This window comes from Cupressus sempervirens, chromosome 6, assembly GCF_028749045.1.
Source record: "Cupressus sempervirens isolate cs-2001-9-10 chromosome 6, ASM2874904v1, whole genome shotgun sequence".
In the NCBI taxonomy this organism is placed as follows: domain Eukaryota; kingdom Viridiplantae; phylum Streptophyta; class Pinopsida; order Cupressales; family Cupressaceae; genus Cupressus; species Cupressus sempervirens.
Genome location: NC_143123.1, coordinates 221,942,625 through 221,956,012, shown reverse-complemented (window position 1 = coordinate 221,956,012; position 13,388 = coordinate 221,942,625).

The following is a 13,388-nucleotide window of genomic DNA, read 5'->3' as shown; positions in this document are numbered from 1 at the left end:
TCCTCTACTTTTTCTAACTCGGTTTCCTCTTCTTCTTCATCATCTTCTCCTTTCCCTTCAGTAATCATTAGAGGACCAAGTTCTATTTTTAGCTTTGCAATCTTCCTCTTTCCTTTGCTAATGACCTGAGGGATTTTGATTTGAAGCTCAATTCTAGCCTTAGCTTCATCATAAGTTCCAAAGACAGGTTGCTTTGGGTCTACTAGTTCATTCACCAGTGCTTCTATGATATCTTTGGTTTCATCAATATTGACCTCATATGGAAGAGGTTTCACCCATGCAACTCAAGGCCTGATTGCCTGTATGTATACTTTGTCACAATCTACCATAAAACATACATCTTCTTTGTATTCCTCAACCAGTTTAGGTGGAATTCGGAACCTATTGTTCATTCTTTCCTTAAAATCTTCAAAGTAATTATCCAAAACGCTGTCAAAATTTTCACCTAACTCTGTAATGAACTCATTTATTTGATAAAGAACGGGAATATCTTTTCTCCATACTACTGATCCTTTTGATGGAAAAGACTTTTGAACATAGAAAAATAAATAGATCAAAAGTGAACCGTATTTGCAGGAGTTGTTCTTTGAAGTCCTTATGCTTTCCATATTTTTATTAAATTGAGACAAAAGCAATTCAGACAGATCAAACTCAACATTCTTCTTTGCTACCTTATATGCTAAATCTACTGCTTCACAAGGTACACTGTTTGGACAGCTCGAACTATAAATTTTATGAGCAATGACGTGAATACCAAATCTTAATTCAGCGTCAGCTACTGTACTAAGCTTAAGTCCTCTGCCATCCCATTCTGCTTGGGTTAGCCTTTGCAATTCTTCCCAACCTAGGGTTTTGGTATTCTTAGCTTTGCTCAACATGAGAAGGCCAATAATCTTGTTAATCATTTTCTTTGTGATAAGCACTGGTTGCTCTAACCACAATTTCTCGTTGTGAACCCGACTGAGTACATACCTAACCCATTTAACTTGAAAATTCCTTGGCAAATGTGAAATGTGGGTTAACCATTTTGTTTCAAGATGCTTATGCTCGGGTTTCAAATTTCCATCTACGCTCATTTCTCCTAGGGCATTATCAATTTCTAGGTTTCCAAGTTCTTGAATGGAACATTTGAAATTAGAGTGAATGTCATTTATAAGGAGTACCTTTGGAGGAATTTGAGACTGAGCACCATTAGGGTCAAGAGATTTTGCAATTTCTGGTGCCAATTTGAAGTTTGGCGCCTTCCATTCCACACCTTTAACTAGCATTTCTAAGCCTCTCTTTGCCTTGGAGCTGCTACTTTCGGATGCCATTGTTTCTCGGTAAGTGAAGAGAAATTCTGAATAGATTCTTCTCCCTTTAAAATTTTCTTGAAATTGCTTTAAGTTTGCTCTGGAATCACAAAAGATAACTTAGCTCAAAGTTCGTAGTGAAGAATGAGATCAAATTTTTCCCTTTTTGATGAAACATTTGTCATAAATGCTTGGTATGATGGTAGATGAAATGATAGGTTGTCATCCACTTGCTCGGTAGATACTATCAACTTGGTGATCAAAAGAAAACATTGATGTACTGACCTAACTCAGTAAGGTCACGAACCGACCTCGCTCGGTAGATACAACTCAGTGAGTGAAACTTTGACCGAACTTGGTAGAGTCTTGAACCGATTTGGGATCAAAGTGTATCTGAATACTGATCTAATCATTTTTCTTCCTTTGGAACTGCTTAGGATGATTCTTGGAGGATGCAGTTCCATACTTTCTTTTATGAATGTTAATTGGAAATGATGGAGTCACTCATTTGTTGAGTGACATTGCCATTGCTTGACTTATCTTGTTCAGTAGATTTAGGAATCCATTGTTGCTTCATTTGCTTCCGAATGTTGTCTGCTTTGATTTTATTTTCATCTTCAATTCTTTCTATATTCATACAATTTCTAGCTATATGACCAAGTTCTGTACATGTATAGCACCTTACAGTAGTGTCCTTCTTCCTTAGGTGATGTCTTGCACAATTTATGCCAGTATGTCCATATTCTCCAAATATGGCTTTGACAAGTTGTTCAGCTAGATTGAATGATTTGGATCTGCATTGAAATGCCTTGTGACCATGTTTTTTGCATTTGTGATAGTTGCCTTCAAATTTTGGTTTTTCTTTGCACTCATTTGCTTTGTGACCATTTTGATTGCAATTGAAGCATTTACCATTAAATTTTTCTTTTCCATTGCTCCATCATTTGTTTGATGTATGACCTAACTTGCCACAGTGATTACAAGTGGGTTTTTGATTCCTTTGTTTACCTTGTTTGGAGGATTCACCTTCTTCCTTGTAACCAAGACCAGCTTTACCTTTATGTCTATAAAGATTTTCCTCATTTTGTTGATTTAATGGATTCATATCTGCTTGGGATTTCATCATTCTTTCATTGACTTGCCTTTTAGAGATTAGATCATTTTCCAAGCTTTCATTGATTTTTTGCTCAGTTCTTAAATCATTCTGTAGACTTTCATTTTGTACTCTTAGAATCCTGATTTCTTCATTTGCATTAGAGAGTTGGTCTATAAGGTCTTCATGCTAATGGGATTGATTATGGCTTTTATCTTCCAATTCTTCTTGTGCTTTGTTTCTTTGTTCCAAAACTTCACATAGCCTAATTGACTATATTTCTTGCTCTCTTTTAAGCTTTCTTGCCTCTTCTTGCAGAGATCCATTCTTTTCTAGAAGTTCTTTGATTGCCTTGTTAGCTTCTTCTGAACTACTTGATGGTAACAAATCTTTAATCTTTTCTTCAACATAGTGATGGTCATTCATTTTTCTTGCAAGTTCCTTTCTTCTTTTTAGGGATTGAGAAAGATGCTCCTTTGCTTCTTTCAGTTGAACCATGGCCATTTCTAGATCTAACTTTTCATTTTCAATAACTTTCTCCAGTCTGAATATCTCCATAACTTAGATCTTTGCTCAAGCTGTCAAACTTTCTCCTGAGAACCAAGAAGCTCTGATACCAATTGTTGGAAATATTCAAGATATAATAGGTTACCAAGAGGGGAGGGGTGAATCAGTAACAATAAAACTTTTAAGTCAATTCAGAATAACCATATACAACATTCACTCATCTAGCCTACTGCGTAAAAGAATTATTAACATTTAAACCATATATGCACAGAGATTTGGTGACCCAGAAACCTTCCAAAATAGAAAGTAAAACTGGGGTGGGGATGATACCCACAAAGCTTCGTTACTGCAGTATGAAGTTGGCCGATTAAGGCTTACAATGATCACTTCTAGTGATCTACCCTGTTAGGAGCACAAAAGATTGCTAGATCCACCTTGTTAGAGGATTTACAAACATACTTTACAAGTATGCACTCTGTTAGGAGATTTGAATAAAGATGGTTAAGTCTTCCTTGTTAAAGGATTTACAAGAATGATTCACCTGTTAGGATGAACCAACAGATCAACTTACAACTTGACTAGATTCTTTATTGTAGATCACCTTCTGTGATTGATGAAATTATTTCTACTCCTTGTAGACCTTGCTGAGTGTTCTTTACTGCTGATGAATTCTCATATCATAATTCCATATATTCACGTTTCTTGTATATCTTATTGAATGTGTCAATTGAATGATATAATACATTATATATATATATATATATATACCATTCCAATAATTATTCATGCAAGGTCGGCCAAACACAAGTAAACAAAATATAACTGAGTCAACCAAATAGTAGAATAAACTCGGGTTCTTCAGACAGACTTGATGACCTTTTGATACGCGGCATCCACTATGTTACTCGGCATCGTCATGCACTCAGTAGAGGTAGGGGCTCAGTTCATACTAGTCATACAACGTTGCCTGGAACTCGGTAACCATTGGTGACTTGGTAGATATAGTGTCACTTGGTAGAAACTAACTTCTTCGTTAACCTCCTGAGCTCGGTTATCACTGAGTCCTTCTTCACTCGGTCATCACTAAGTGCTTCCTCACTCGGGTAATACTGAGTGCATCTTTACTTGATTAACACTAAGTGCATCTTCACTTGGTTAACACTAAGTGCATCTTCACTCGGTTAAGACTAAGTGCATCTTCACTCGGTTAACACTAAGTGCATCTTCACTCGGTTAACACTAAGTGCTTCTTCACTCAGTTTGGACTGTATCTTCAATGCTCGGTTTGAACTGTGTCTTCAGTGCTCGGTTTGAACTGAGTTGCCATCACTCGGTCTAAACTGTATTAATCAGTACTCAGTTAGAACTGTGAGATGAGTGTTGTCACTAATGACAAATAACTTTACACCAACATACCAATGTGGCCATGTCTATGTTTGTTTTTCGTAAAATTGTACTTTTTTTTTTTAAACATACTTTTGAGGCAATTTCTTGTGAATTGTATTGATAAGAACATTGTATTGAAATAGCCATACCAAGGAGGATCCTTGACAAACCATCTAGAGAATTAATGTACCTGTAAACTTTTTGATTATCCATTATAAAGCTGCTACACAAGATTTCTAAGACACCACCTTTTTGTATGTCATAATTATGGAATATGGACCAACCTCTTTTACGATAAGTATATAATGTATGTTAAATTGGTTAAGACCATAGATGCATGTTATGTTGAAGACCCTAAGAAAGGACATAAGAAATTTAACAGTTAGACCTTAACAAAGTAAAGATTGGATTACTTGGCACCAACAATAGAATATTCAAGTGGGTCAGCTCTAGTAAATACAACCTAGGCAATAACACAACACTGACACCTAGTCGATGAACTCTAGGAGGAGGTTCATGCCTAGGGGGGGAGGATGTGAGGCCTCAATCGATCCATCATAGTACCAATGAGATAATTGCATTACGGTGATTTTAATCCTATGTATTGAACACTTTTGAGACTGTAGGGTTATGTCATTTTAATATCTGCATTTTGATGATTCATAATTACTTCTGCATATTATGACCTAATTGATGCATTCAATGATTTTATTCATGTTGACATTGCTTTAATAAAAATTGAATGTTAGAAATGCTTGTAATGTAAGATTGTAATGTTTAAAGTGGAAATTAGAGTTAAAAGATAAATTTTGTTATGCATTGAGACCTAACCCACATACCTAGGGATTCAATAGTTGTGGATTCAACATCTTGTTGCAATGATAAAAATAGACTATGAAGCTATTCAAAATATTAAATTTACCATGTTATGATAAAGTTTGATGTTATAGTATTTTGAGCATTTTACATGGAAATTATTAGAAAAAGTAATTTAATTATAAAGAATGAAGTATGGAACTCAAATATTGAATGTGATATGTAAGTTTTGATATTTAAATATTTGAAGGTTATATTTGAAATTATTAAGAGAGGGAAAGTTAAATTGAGATGATGAAATGTATAAGATAATGATTTATTTTACATATGTTTATATGATTTCTTGGACTACTGACGCTCGAATTTAGTGTGCAGGAATTTGACCATGGGTTAAAAGGGAATTAAGGCTCAAACTACTACAAACATGACATAGCCAAGGTTGAATCAGTGGAAAACATTCAAACCTCATTGTAATGTGTTTTATTTCGTATATGTGAATTGTATGTGTGTGTAGTAGCCTAGTTCATGTATTATTGTAAAACAAGTCATTTATAATGTAATGTGATATTTTGTGTGTGTCACTTGACACTTGTGTTTTCCTTATGGAGATGCCATGTCATTCACGGTTTGTCAAGAAGAAACCAAACCTAAACCTAACCCTGATGAAGAACCCAAGTTAACTTCACATAGAAAAATGCCATGAGGAGTCTCAATCAAAGGAAATTCGAATTTGGACTTGGCTAGGGTTTTTAGGGGTCATTAGGTGGTCCCTAAGTGTCTTTTAGGTGAAAATAAGTTACCCATATGATAGTACATCATGTCAGGGACCTAATTTTGATCATGTGAGTGCCTAGATAGCCTAGGGAGCCCCTTTACCCATGCATTCTTCCATCAATTCGAATTTAGATTTGTCTTATCTATGTTCCCACTAAGTCAAAAATAAAAAATTTAGGGGAGACATGTTTGTAAGAAGAGGTGGTTTAGTGTTTTTGCTAAAAATAGTTAGTAGGAAGGCTTTATTATAGGGTCTTGGCCAAACTAGTGGGATGTCTACCCACTCTCTAATTTTAGAGACTGTTAGGTTTTGGAGGGAGATGAAGGGAGCTCTACTAAAACTATCCTTACCCTAGCTTGGCCCAAGGTTGGTATCTCAAACTTGCTTCTTTTCCATTTCTTTCTTTTGGCATAGTTAAGCAAATCTGCAAGTGTGGAGTTCATCAATGGAGTAGGCATTGCATTGTCAATCTTGTGTTATGAGCTTGTCATTGTGTTGGGAAGAAGTGAATGTGTTTTATGCTTTTAGAGATCCTTTCTTGGTTTTGTTTTGTTGTTCTTTGTTGTTCTGTTGTTGTTTCTTGTTGAATGTGAGTGTTGATTGTGATTATGGGTGTGAAGGCTTCACTCACCCTTGGGAGGGTAGAGAAGCCTTGGGTGAAGGACATAAGTTGGGCTTGACATTGCAGGTGAGAAAGAAAATTTTTTTTTTACCTCATGATGAGGTTGTTATTATGGAGCATGGGCTCCATCATGGCCATGAATCTTGTTGTTTGGGAGGTACAAGGAGGTTTGGTGGATGGGGAGAAGATGGTTGTTTTGGAGGCCTTGAGAGGCAATGCAATGACAATATGTTATTTATGTTGTGGTGGCCTTGAGAGGCAAAATGCATTGGCAATATGATACTTATGATGTTAAAATTTCTCCTCCTTGAAGAGCCCACCTTCACCCAACATTTTATGATTCCAATGGTGAATCATTGTGCAAGCCATGGAAGGGTGTTGATTGTGTTGTGTCTTCATGCAAAATTTTGTGATGTATGTGTGTGTAACTTAGTTGGAGCCTTGTTCCCCTAGCGCGGGGGTGGTCTCTTTGAGGCCTATGGTTGGGTGGAAAGCACCTACGGTCCTTGTTGTTTTGTTATGGTGCATATGCAGATTTTGTGCTCAAGGGAGCAATGGAAACAAGCTTGGTATGATCATCTCATGGACGTTTCATGAAGATAAAACTTGTCATTTTTCTTGTAACTGTAATAGAGAACTCTCCATATTGTTCATGTGGTTGTAGTGAATGATTTCATAGTAGAGAAGAAGGGATATGTCTTGTTTGGAAGGAGATATTTCTTTTCATGGCATCAAATGTTGTATTTGTATAGTTCCTGCTCTTTTTGTTTTGTGTATTGAACTATAAAAGCAAATCTCCATTTGTATATACCACTGTAATGTATGGGTTCATGGGTAGAGAAAATAATTTGGAGTTTCTCATAACTAATTGCATTGTGTTGTAAGAGTCTATATGTGCATAGTTTTCAATTGGAATGGAAGGAGTTGTTTACCTTCTCAGTGATATATGAGAGAGTTTCTTGTTTAGAAAACAGTCATAATTATATTTTGAATAATAGTTTTAATGTTACATTCAATTTACGGTGGCTCATGTAAGAAGTTAATTGTATTTCAATGAATATGATTTAATTTTATGATTCACTATTATAAATTTTGATGCAACAAAAGAATCAAGTTCTGAATAGTTCATATATATGTTTAGATGGAGATATATCTTGCTTAATAGAATTTTAACCTCTCATGAGAATGTGTTTATCCTTTGGAAGATTAGTAATGGAATATAAACATTTGGGTGATCTAAAATGATGAATCCCTAGCCTACATCGATAATAAAAAAACTCATTGATTCATCACCTTGATGGCATAGAAGGAAATACCTCCTCATTGGACTTAGCTTAAAATTTTATAAGAAAGGTTGGTTGTAGATGCACATTTTCTTTCTAGAATTTGTATGGAGCAAGGAAAAATAATTCACTCAAGATTATAGACTATTAAAATAATAAAGAGAATATTCCCAAGAGTATGGTACATTAAATAATAATAGTTTATTATAACTTTTAAGAACAACTAATGCTTAAACCCTAAGTTGAAAGTGAAGGCTCATATGTGTCATGTGACCTCTTTCACATCTCCTTCAATTAAAATTCATTGAGATATGTTCTAAAACTAGGCCAAGACTATTATAGAACCTAAGTCACCCATTCCCTCAATACTAGGCACTACCCTAGAAAGCATCACCATACCAACCAACGAAATCTAAGTAACACTATAAATAAATTTAAACTCTTTTTACACTAGCCCAAGCGCCTATTTTTCTAGGGATTTGAAACGCATGTGGGGCACCATTCTAACTTTATGTTAGACCTGCTGCTCTAAGTACTAGGTATTTAAGGGAGGAAGCATGCATTAAATGGTAATCATGAAAATAGGTTGGTGATCCCATCCTAGGCACTCAACTTCAAAGGAGTTTTTTTCCAGCGCAAAACACAAGGGATGTTATAATGTTTTAAAAATCATACCTTGCCCAAGTCGCCCACCTTGGTCTTAGTGCCATGGGATGTAGTAAGTTAGTGAGCTAGGAATAAATACAACTCATTAGTTAGTATAGTTAAGTTTTATTGTTAGAAAAGAGAATCATTGTAGATTATAATTTAGTTAATGATTTTTATTGGTAAGAATTTTTGGTAAGTGGTAGAAAGTTTAAGTTTAATATTAGTTTGAAGGTTGAGAATAGATTTGCATGTTTAGGGAAGAAGGAATTAGTATAGGTGAGTTTAATGTTTTTTTTAGTAGTTCCATATTTTAGTAACTTATCTATTTAATTTTTATTAATTAATTTGTATTTATTTGTTTATCTATTAAGCCTTGGAGATAGTTAGTTATAGTTTAGTTCAGATGTTTTGTTAGGATATGTTGTTAATCATATTAATTTTTAGTAAAAAGGGTATTAATATATGTGATTTGGATCATTAATGTTAGATTTATAATAGTGTTAGAATTCATTTGAAAATAAATTAACTTTGTTATTGGTTGTATTATTTGGTTAAGACTGCTAAGATTATTGTTTGGTATTATGTTAATTATGGGGTAAGTATAAAGAGGATGGATTGATAATATATTAATTAGATAATATTAGCCTGAATTTAATAAATTTTGTTATATTAGATTTAATAAATATGTTAGTATTTACCTTTAGAGAAATAATTAGTTTTAATTTAAAAGTTAGTATAAACTTTAAATGTTAAGGAAATAATTGGATTAGCCTAGAATGAATTGTTAGTTGAACTTTGCAAGGGTTATTGTAAGGTAAATGACAAATTGTATATTTGTTTAAAAGTAAAGTAATAACGAATGCTCAATTTTAACGATCTATTCATACCCATTGGTCATAAACTTTTATGATAAATTCAAGACACTGTTAATGGAAAAGTATTGAATGTCTTGCAATGTACATGTGTTTTAAACTAATTTAAAACTATCAACTTAGTGGGTTAAATTATTAGTATCTCAGGAAAAAAAATAAAAAAATAAAATAAAATTGGTGTGTTTTTGCCTTGAATTTTTGGGCATGACAAAATTCCATTTGGTATCTATTGGAGACTCAAGCCTAAAGTACCTAGATACCAAGTATGTGGCACCTACTAGAACTATGACTATTGAAGAAATTATAGAAAAGAAGAATCATAACATTATGATGATTGATATTACCTCAACTCTCAATTATGTTAAATTTGATGAAGTCAAAGATTGTGGTACTGCTTATGAGATGTGGATCAAGCTAAAAGCCATCTATGGAGGAGATGACAATGTGAGAAGAGCTAAAGCAAAAAGTCTTAGAGGTCAATTTGATCAAATGAAGATGAGATAGATGAAAATATTTCAAAATACAGTGAAAGGATCAAAGCCAATGTGTGTAATTAGAGCCTCAAGAAGAAAGATAGATGATAAGACAGTGGTAAGAAAGGTACTCAAAACACTTCTTCCTATCTATGCAATTAAAGTTTTAGAAATTCAAGAGATGAGATGCAGTCTCAAGAATGATATAATATTGGATGCACTAGTGGGAAGGTTGATAAAATATGAGTTAGATAACTATGATAACTATGTTCCTAACTCTAGCAACCTTGAGTATTCATTTCAAGCCAAGCTATCACTCAAGAAGAAAGCTGCAAAATCAAAAAGGAAAATTGATAGTGAAGATGAAGATGGTTTTGATGAAGATCTTGAAGTCATTGAAGCATTACTTGCAAGAATATTTCCCAAGGGAAAAGGAAAGTACAAAGGTAAATTCCCTTGATATTTTTTCCTTGTAAGAAGTTAGTCACATTGCTACAAGGTGTCCAAATAGAGAAGGCAAAGAAGAAAATAAGCATGGCAAGTACATGGGAAAGAAGGACTACAAAAGCTACAAGGACTACAAGGAAAATGGTAAGAAATATTGTTACATTGCAAAAGATTCTGATAGTAGTGAATAAGATGATGAAATCGTCTCCATTACTAGTAAGGATAAATTAGATGATGAGAATGATAAGATGACCTTTATCTCACATATTAGCAAGAATGGCACATGGATTATTAATAGTGTTTTTTCTCACCATATGACTGGTGATAAATCTAAATTTGATAACTTGGTTCACTATAATGGTGGAAGTGTTAGATTTGGAAATGGTGAACCATGTTACATGAAAGGTAAAGGTTATATTGCACTAACCAATGATATTAGATGTGATAATGCTTATTGGGTTGAAGGATTGAAGCATAATCTACTTAGTGTGGCTCAATTGAATACAATTGGATTCAAGGTAGAATCCATGAATGGAAAGGCCAATCTGTTGGATGGGAAAGGAAATATGATTGGGAATGGTAAGCAAATAAAAGTTAATCTATTCTACCTAGATCAAAATAGAAGTTCATGTTTCATTGCTTAAGTAGAAGAAATCTGGCTATGGCATAAGAGGTTATGTCATGTGAATTTTGATAACCTAGTAAACATAAGCAAGAATAAAAGGGTTAGAAGCATTCCAAGATTGAAGAAACTTGAAATGGGCACATGTAAGAACTATTAAATTGGCAAGATGGGAAAGACAAGTTTTAAGAGAAAAAACTATCACTTTGAAGAAGTGTTGGAGCTAGTTATTATAGATCTATGTGGACCTATTGGCATAGAAAGCTATTGTGGAGATAAGTAGTTTATTTTATGTGTTGATGATTATTCTAGAATGATGAAAGTAATGTACTTGAAGGATAAATTAGAAGCATTTCAAAAGTTCAAGTGGTATCTGGCTAGAGTGGAGAAAGAAATGGGAAAGAAATTGAAAAGTTTAAGATCAGACAAAGGAGGAGAATTCATTTCTAATGAATTTGATGAATTCTACAATGAGAGAGGAGTCAAAAGGTAGGTGTCTATATGTAGTATACCTTAGCAGAATGGCATAGATGAAAGAAGGAATAGATTAATCATGGATTGTGCAAGGACCCTAATGATATAGAAGAATGTTGCTATCAAATACTAGAAAGAAGAAATCAGCACAATATTTCATACCTTGAATTGAGTTCAGTTGATGAAGGATTCAAATCAAACACCTTTTGAACTATGGTATGGCTATAAACCTATTGTCTGCTATTTCAAAGTATTTGGCAATAAATATTATATTCTAAAGGTGTCAAGAAAAGGAAATTTTGATGTGAAAAGTGATGAAGGCATATTTTTGGGATACTCAAATAAGAGAAAAGCATGTAAATGTCTAAATCTATCTACTCATAAAGTTATAGAAAGTGTACATGTGAAGATTTATGAGTTTGTATAAAAGAGTGAAGAACAAAGTAGTAAGGAACTTGAAAACTATAGATTGTTTACTATGAGGTTGACACTTTATCTAATGCAATTGGGAATCAATAGTCTTCACCACTCATGTCCTTGAAATCCCTAGTTCAACTTGAGTTGTAGCCAGTGCAACTCGAGTCATCAGAAGGACCCAAGTTTTAGCAAGTGGAAACCAAGTCATAGTTCAATGGACCCAACTTATAGATAGTGGGACCTAAGCATGATTCAGAAGATCACAGTTAATCTAGTGATTTCAAAAAGAAGGACCCAGACTTGTAAATATGTTAGAAGGCATCATGCACCTAAAAAAAGTCATTGGAGATCAATTAGTTGGTCCAATGATAAGGAAAAAATTAAAAGATACATGTTTTCTTACTAAATTTGACCCTATATCTATAAAAGATGCATTAGATAATGAAATCTAGACCGAAGGGATGAATGAAGAAATTGATCAGATAGAAATGCATAAAACTTAGACTCTTGTTTGTAGACCCAAGGATAAGAATGTAATTGGAAAAAAATGGGTATTCAGAAATAAGTTGAATGAAAATGGAGAAGTTTCAAGAAATTAGGAAAGGCTAGTTTGCAAGGGTTATGCTCAAGAGGAAGGTATTGAATATGGAGAAACTTTTTCTTTTGTTTCTAGACTAGAAGGAGTTATAACACTCCTTGCATACGTAGCACACAAAGGATTCAAAGTATATCAAATGGATGTAAAATCATAATTATTGAATAAAATCTTAGAAGACAAAGTCAGCAAGTGAGAGAGACATGTAGAGTAAGAGCAAGAGTAGAGAAGTGTATGCATGCAAACAAGGAGTAAAGTGAAGGATCGAGATCAGATTAGAAGTCAATGAAGGGTTTTGTTATCATCTAATAGAGCAAGTGATCTATTTATGGAGGTGAAGTGAAAGGGAAAGAAAAGTCACATCAAATTAGAGGAAATGATCAACTAGCAAGGAGAAGACTCAAAATGAGGTTGTAGAGAAAACTAAGAGTTAGGTACTAAATTAGTTTTAACTGACTTGCATCAAGATAAATCTTTTAAAAGAGTGGTCTTAACAAATCCTTGTAAATCTCCTAATAGAGTCCTTACTTTTTTATAAGTGTTAAATCCTCTAACAAGTTGAGACCTAGTAGTCTCTTAAGCCTTTAATAGGGAAGACTCCTCATAGGGTAGATCATATCTTATGATCAAACATCGTAACCTTAACTAGTTAACTTTATTACTTCAGTAGTGAAGATTTGTGGGTGTCATCCCCAGCCCAATTTTATGTTCATCTTGGAAGGTTTCTGGGTAACAAATATTGTGTTATGTATTTTTTCATGCATGTGATTAATCATATTTATATATTATAGAAGATTTACATTAGAAGTTTTACATGCAAAAGTCTATTTATAAATGTGAGTGAATTGATGAAAAGTTTAAGTGTTTAAGATTCTGATCCACCCACCCACCCCCCCTCCCCAGTATCTTGTTTACCCTATTTATACCTCCATTAGTCAACACCCTTAATGGGGTTCACATGGATATTAGATTAGTGGAGTGGATGCATGGTGTACTCACCCTTTTAGATTGTATCCATGCAAAATCCTTTTTTATATGATTGTGGTGATTAAAGATGAGGTAATAA